General features: G+C 38.7%; 1 long non-coding RNA gene across 1 annotated transcript; it reads left to right on the top strand.

The window, feature by feature from the left end:
* The first annotated feature begins 5,750 nt into the window (after window positions 1-5,750).
* LOC131280922 (uncharacterized) lies at window positions 5,751-6,913 on the top strand. Its single transcript, XR_009188631.1, has 2 exons — window positions 5,751-6,064; window positions 6,397-6,913. It is a non-coding gene; the product is annotated as an uncharacterized lncRNA (long non-coding RNA).
* The last annotated feature ends 1,208 nt before the right edge of the window (window positions 6,914-8,121 follow it).

Consider the following 8,121-nt stretch of genomic DNA (forward strand, 5'->3'; position numbering starts at 1 on the left):
ACTCAGCAGAGTCCTCATCAGTGCATGCATATGAGGAAATTACTCAAGGCCAGGGAAAGTATCATTCAGAATAACTAAAGGGAACAATACCTAGCACTCACCCAGGGCCACTAATAGTGCCTATTTCTACCAGCCAGACTGCTAAAATTCCTAATTCAGAGTGCTTTGGATCTTGCTTAAGTAGTAGGGAGAAATTAGCTCTAAACTAAATGCTGCTCTCATCCCATCCAAAAAATCTTGAAAGTAGACTTAAAATGAACAAATGGTTCCAAGTAATATAACTATATCCCGGGATACAGGTAGAATATAAAATATAGGAAAACAAAAATGTTGAGCACCCAAAAAGGTAAAATTCACAATATCTACCATCTAATTAAAAAATGACCAGGTATGCAAAGAAGCAAGAAAGTACAAATAATAATGATGAGAGAATTCTGTCAATCTACACCAAGCCAGAACTAACACAGATGTTAGAATTGGTAGAAAAGGAGATTAAAACAGTTATCATAAGCGTATTTCTTTTATTAAAAAAGCTAGAGGAAAAATTAAGCATGTTAAGCAGAGACATAGAAGATACAAATTGAACTTCTATCGATGAAAATTAAAATATCTTGAAAAAATTCACTTGATGGGAATAACAGGAGATTGGATTTTGCAGAAGGAAAAAACTGGTGAACATGAAAGCATGATAATAGAAATTATATAAAATGAAAAACATAGAGAAAAAAAAAGACTAAAAACAACAACAACAGTAGCATTAGTGAGCTGTGTGGGACAAGAAGCTACCTAATACATGTAAAAATGGAGTCCCTGAAGGACAAGGAAAGAAGGAACAGAAAAAATAGTGGCTAAACATTCTTCAGATGTGAAAACTATAATCCACGGACTCAAAAAGCTCAAAGGGCCTCCAAGCATAAGAAACATAAATAAAACTACACCAGTGCATCAAATTGCTCAAAAATAGTAAAAAAAAGAGAGTATCTTAAAAGGAACCAGAAAAAAATAACCTCAATGTACAGAGGAACAAAGTATGGCAGCAGATTTCTTGTCAGAAACAATGCAAGCAAGAAGAGTAAAGTCACATCTTTACAGTAGGAAAGAGAAAAAAAAGTCAACCTAGAATTTCATAGTCAGCAAAAAGTTCTTTTAAAAACAGGCAAAACAAAGATTTTTTTCAGACACACAAATCCAAGAAAATTCATCACCAGCAGACCCACAATCAAGAAATGTCAAAAGAAGTCATTCAGGTAGAAAGAAAAATAATTCTAAATGAAAATATGGACCTACACAAAAGAAGTAAAGGCACCAGAAATGAAAACTATATGAATAAGTATTTAGTAACTATGAGTAAATATTTAAGGTATTTTCTCATTAAACTCTACTTAAAAGGTAATTGACTGTTTAAACAAATTAATAACAATATAAACTGGAATTTATGACATACATAGAAGTAAAATGAATAATAACAACAGTACAAAGGCCAGGAGGGGAGAAATGGAAGTGTACTACTGGAAGGTTCTTATACCTTATGTGAAGTGGTTTAGTATAATATCAGATGACAATAGACTATAAGGAGTTAAAGTTTATGATATAAATTCTAAGCAACCATTAAAAATAGAAAACAAAGAGTTATAGCTTATAAGCCAACAAAAGGGATAAAATGGAATCATAAAAAAATATTCAGATAATACAAAAGAAGGTATATACAGGAGAAAATAGGGGACAGATGAGACAAAAAGAAAGCAAATAACTAGACGGTACATTTAAACATAATCATATCAATAATCACATTAAATGTTAATAATCAAAACACCCCAAGTAAAAGACAGAGATATCAGATTGGATTTTTTTAAAAATCAAGACTGACAAGAAGTACGCTACAAAGAAACAAATAGGTTAAAAGTAAAAAGATGGAAGAAGACATACCATGCTAACACTAAGCAAAAAATAGCTGAAGTAGTTATATTAATATCAGACAAAGTAGATTTCAAAGACAAGAACATTACCAAAATAATGTTATTTCATAATGATAAAGGAGTCAATTTATCAAGAGGACAGAATAACCCAAAGCATTTATACACATAACAACATGGCCTCAAAATACACAAAGAAAAAAAATGGGTAGATTTGCAAAGAAAAATAGATAAATCCACAATTATTGAGGCAGGTTAGTATAATGAAAGGGGAAAGGTGGCTGAGGTCCAGCAGACACCACCACCAACAGACAACACAGCAGGAAGCCCACTGGCTGTGAGGCCCCACCCAGAAACCTCCTGAGGAACCTCGAGACCCTGGCCGTGAAAATCCCATTCAGAGTCAAGGGAAACACCAGATGTCTCAAAAGGCCTCACCATTGGCTCCCAAGGAACAGACAGGTAGGGCAACTAATCAGAACGTCAGTGGTTGGGGCCCTTCCCCCAACATTATGAAGAGGGAGGAGAAAAGACTTTAAAAGGGGGCCCCAGGCACACACCTCATTCTGCAGCACACCTGTGGTCCATGCCTCGGACAGTGTACGTTTGGAGTTTTCTTGTTTCTTAATAAGCTCTTCACACTTGATCTTAGCCAAAAGGCCAAGAAGCGATTCTTCTTTTTTTTTTTAAGATCTATTTATTTATTTCTCTCCCCTTCTCCCCTCCCCACTCCAGTTGTCTGTTCTGTGTCTGTTTGCTGCGTGTTCTTCTTTGTCCGCTTCTGTTGTCAGCGGCACGCGAATCTGTGTTTCTTTTTGTTGCATCATCTTGTTGTGTCAGCTCTCCGTGTGTGCAGCACCATTCCTGGGCAGGCTGCACTTTCTTTCGCGTTGGGCGGCCTTCCTTATGGGGTGCACTCCTTGTGCTTGGGGCTCCCCTCCGCGTGGTAGAGCACTCCTTGTGTGCATCAGCACTGCGAATGGGCCAGCTCCACACGGGTCAAGGAGGCCCGGGGTTTGAACCGCGGACCTCCCATGTGGTAGGCGGACGCCCTAACCACTGGGCCAAGTCCGCTGCCCAAGAAGCGATTCTTAATAAACTCTTCTCTCCCTTGCCTATCCTATGGCATGTTCTTATATTCTTTTAAGCTACATAAGCCAAGAACCTAGAAGCCCAGAACCCAGAGCTTTCTGCAAACATTATTTGGCAAGCCAACCCATGCCACATGCCAGGACTGGTGAGTTTTTTTGCTTTGTTTTTTTTTTGAAAATTTATTATTTTTTTGGTTTATTTTGGGATTTTTTTTGGAATAAAATACCTAGTAACAATTTTATTTTATCTTTTCATTAAATTGTCTTTTTTTTAAAGATACATAGGTCACAAAAAAATGTTACATTAAAAAATATGAGGTTCCCACATACATTCCCCCCCCCCCCACTCCTCTCACATCAGCAACCTCTTTCATCATTGTGGCACACTCATTGCATCTGGTGAATACATTTTGGAGCGCTGATGCACTGCATGGATTTTGAGGGCAGGGAGAGGGAAGAAGAGATGAGTTTTTCATTAAAGGCTGTCTGTGCCCTCTTATTGTATTAGTAAGGCCTTCTCACCTTGGGCCAGGAAGTTCATTCCTTACTCAGCCTCCTGGAGGCCCTGAAGTTCCTCTTAATTCATTACCTCTGAGGCCCCTGAGGCTGTCTGTAAGCTGCAGATCAGTCTCTGCTTTTTTAAATGTGTGGTTTAACTGCAGAACTTGGTCCCTGGCAGTGGTCATAAAATGAGCGCTCTCTCACCGCCACTTTCTAAGACCTCTGCAGTGTAGGCCAAAAGAAACGTCCGGAGCCAGTCCCTTTCCTAGTGGGAAAGTCCAGTTTGGGAGCTAAGGTCTGGGAACAAGACCCAGACGTCTCCCAAGACCTCTAAGATTCTGGGGATGCCCAGACACATAAGGCTCCCAGTCCCCAGAACGGGGCTCCCAACCTCCAGAACACTGGCTCAGTGAGCAATCCATTCAACCAGGTCTAGCAGCAGGTTCCACCCAGACTGACAAAGGCATTTATCCTCCCCTAGGATAATGGGCGGCTTCTAATTGGGACAACCTGCTTACTGATGGTCTGAAAAGGAAGAGGCTAATCTTTTCCTTCCATACCACGTGGCCACAGTATGGCTGAGAGTGGCCTCTGCATGGGACCATGCATTCCAGTTAAACCTGTATAAAAGATAAGAAGAGTACAGACAGATCTGAGGGCCAGAGAGCAGGTGGTCGTGTCTCCTTAAAGGGATGAGAAATGTACTACCAAATTAGCCAATTAAAAGATTAACGAAATTTACTCAGGCAGGACAAAAACCCAGCCGTATTTCAAAGAAAGCTGGCAGAGGCAATGAAAATATCTTCTTGGTAGATCTAACTCTAGAGAAGGACAGATTGCCTAGAAAATCCATAGAAAGCTGCAGAAACTTTCCTTGGACCCCCAAACTTCCAATAAATCCCTTTTGAAACAGCCTTTGCAGTTTTCAACAACCACAACCTAGCTGCTGAGGAGAAGCAGGTGAGGAGAGGGCAGGCATAGGGCCCAGAAGCAGGTTCACCTTTTAACTGCCACCATTAAAAGCACTGTCACCTCAGGGTCATCCAAATTCAGGCTCCACTGTCAGTGGCCCCAAGTTGCTTCACCTTGTGGATTGCTGGGGAGTTGCCCCAGGGGAGAACAGAAGGGGCCTGAAGCCAGGTGTGAACCATCAGCCAGGAGGCTTAGGTGACCCTGGATGTGGCAGGTAAGATTGTTAATTTCCTAATTAACATGAGAGCCAATTACTCAGTCCTGGCCTGCACTCCACACCTATCTAACCTTGGCTGTAGAGGGGAGTGAATGGGACCATTTATTAAACCTCTCCCCGTAGAATAAGGAAACTCCTCATATGCCATCAATTAAGATGAAAAGATTTCTGGCAATTCCTGGCTACTTGCCTATTCCCTTCAAACACTCCAATCCTTCCAGTGAATAAACCTCAGAGGGCTTTACCCCTTGCAGGAGGTAACTAATGGGATGCAATCCCCAGAGCAGCCCCAATTTGTATCTCATTGGGGGCAGGGCTTCTCTGGACCCCTTAACTCCATACTTAGCAGCTGCCCAGGGATGTTCCTGGAGGATTGAAGGTGGAGGGTCCTGCACAAGGTTTCTGCCATAGACAGGCATGGGGAGCTTGTGTCTAGATGATTCTAAAGTCAAGTCTTTCCCTATGCTGTGTGTAAAATTCTCTTTTCTGTTCTAATCTGTGCTTGTTTTTGTCAGTCTGCTAATGTCTAGGAACTTGTAAATCAGATTTGGGCTTACCGGTTACAAATTGGATAAAGGTGAAAGGTAACCTGAAAATGAGTCTTTAAATTCCATTACCATCTTGCAATTGAATATGATGTATAAAATAAATCACAAGTGTAATTAATTCAACTGCTGGAAGACAGAAACACTTAGCAACATTAATGTTAATAATAAAATTGTTTTAGTTGCTAAGTTAATAAACAAAAGTGTCCAATTTGTTCTAAAGTAAAAACATACTAGAAACTAAGAGTTAAGATCATTATGTAGATGCCTTTATATTATAAAATAGCAGGATAATATCTGAAATTGCTATAACTGTGGATTTAGCCTAGACCTACTAGTGTAACGGTAATTATAAACTGAATTTACCTTTGTTTATAGTTACTTCAGGTCTAACCTCACACTGTGTATGCTTGCTTATTGTAGTGTTAATTCTAAACTGAGTTTGCCTTTGTTTGTGGTTACTCAGGTCTAGCCGCACCCTTTGCCTCTGCTTATGGTTATTTCAGGGTTGGCCTCTCCTGTTTGTAGCGTGGTGACTTCTACCCCCGATGGCTCAGGGGAAGGCAAATTTGAGATACCCCTGTCCCCGTCTTCCCATTGCTGTTAACTCTGCTTTCTCACTTGGTTATCCAGGTGTGGACTAGATTGCTACCTAGTGGAATTCTTGACCCTCAGGGTTGGATGTCCATTCTTCCAGTCCAGTGGCTGCTCTCCTTTTATCTCCGAGGACTGGAGAGTGGGATGCCTCCTGTCTCGAATGTTGAGGTTCCTAAAAGCAGCAAGTGATTAGAGAAACCAGGTTTCCCTGAGACTTCCATGACCTCAGTGAGTATATACTGGCATTAGTCTTGCTCATCCAAGGTCTGTCAAAATAAAAATAGGAAATAAGCAAACCTCTGAAGTAAAGGAAAATGTTGTAAATTTTATTTTAAACCATTGGAAACAATTTAACTGGAAATTGGAAATAATTACAAGGAACAGAATTCTTGTGCAAAACTGCATAGTCACAGTGATTAATTAGAAATGACCTTCAAAGAGATCTTTTAAATGTTATTTTATAGTTAAACTTATTTTGTAAAAGAATGAAAATTATAAGTAGGATTAGTGAGTTGTGTATTTGTATCTAACTCTCTATTTGTGTATGCCTATTTGTTTAGTTGGTATCTTCATATATAGGGATGGTAATGAAGCAGGCCAGTAAGAGTGACTCATGCACATCAATAACCTCAAGATGGCTGCTGGAAGATCCTCCCAAGAGTCTGCCACTCAGAAGACTTCCTCCAGAAGCCAGGAGAAGCCCTGGATATTCCCTAAGGACTTTATCACTGGGCCCTCATGGGAGATTGATGGGAGTGATAATCAACCAAAATGGTAAACAGCTGAAAATCCTCCCTATTAGCAAAGGGGTGGGATAATTAACAGTTCAAAAAGCAGGCGTGAGGCCTGAGAGCTGTCTCTCACCTCTGGACCCTGACTCTGGCTGCCTTCTCCCCCTCTTGGGTCACTACACAAGTAAACCTTGGGGATTTATAAATCTATAATGGGAAACTGTAGCCTGTAAATCAACCTGCTTTATCACTTTTCAGCCCCTTACCCTCTACCTGGGACCCCTGATCTGTTATTTTCTCCCATTTCTTGACCCTACCTCCCTAAATAAATTACTGGCCTAACTCGCCCAATGTGCTCTTTAAATTCATTTCTGTAGTATAGTCAAGAACCTAGTAAAAATCCAGTAATATCAAATTAACAAATGAAAATTCTTAAAAGAGCTCTATTCAAATTGTTAAAAATTAAATATACAGTTATATATGTGAAACAATATTCCTGGAGCCCAAATTAGGCTAAGCAGGATGGAAAGGTCGTATAGAATCTGAATATAGAAACTCTTGGGGAAGGGAAAGAGGTTTTCCTGAGCTCTTTGACCAACCCAGCCCCCAGGACGTTCTCTTTGCAAGAGCTCTAAGGAAAGGGTTCAGTATGGCAGATTAAAACTCTTATTTTCTAGGCTGGGGAATTAAGAATCAGTTTGCCCTTTAATTCCTCAATTTAAACCTTTTAGCAGCCTTAAAATAAGGGTGGCTAATAATCTATTACCAAATTTCAGTAAGTAAAGGAAAAAGTCCTTGAAAGGTATGGAAAGATCTTTCCTAAATTATAATTGAAACAAATTAAACAATTATAATATATTCCAGAACCTAGTAGTCAGTGTGCTTTTAAGATTATTCACAATTTTAGAATTTTATTAAAGAAAAAGAGGTTTTAACCTCCTGTGAAGGAAAAATGAACTTTCCCTGTATAAACTATAATAGCTTCAATTTTATTTAGTTTGGGTACAATTTCTCTAGGTTTACAGGATACCAATTATATAAATTTGTATTATATGTATTAAATCTTTAAGATGAAAAATTTAAGTTCATGTTTAATGAAAGTAAGATAAAGTCATTTCATTGGTTGCTAACTAATTTAATAAGCTTATTTAAAGGTAAAGTTAGTCTATGTGGTTATGGTTAATTATAAGAAATTTATAAAAGCATTGTCTAATCTGAATAACTTAAGTGGTTAATTCCAGAAAGCAATTATTAAATAGAAACCTAAATCCATTTTAATAACAAAAAGTAACTTCATAACAGGGAAACCTCTCAGGGACCACTTCAATCTGCATATTAAAATGGTGGTAAAGAAAGATCATCTTAATTTTACTGGGAATCTTATATTTTTATAAAATAATTGAGAAAGTAGTTTTTCCTGTACTGCTAAAGTAAAATACTTGTTAATTAATGTAATCGTGGTAAAGGTATAGAAGTAAAAAGTACTAAAATAGTTAAGTTCATTTGATATCTTATACATTACATTGAAAGTGTTTAGAAAGTGTATAAAATTGT

The sequence above is a fragment of the Dasypus novemcinctus genome, chromosome 13 (assembly GCF_030445035.2).
Source record: "Dasypus novemcinctus isolate mDasNov1 chromosome 13, mDasNov1.1.hap2, whole genome shotgun sequence".
NCBI classification, from domain to species: domain Eukaryota; kingdom Metazoa; phylum Chordata; class Mammalia; order Cingulata; family Dasypodidae; genus Dasypus; species Dasypus novemcinctus.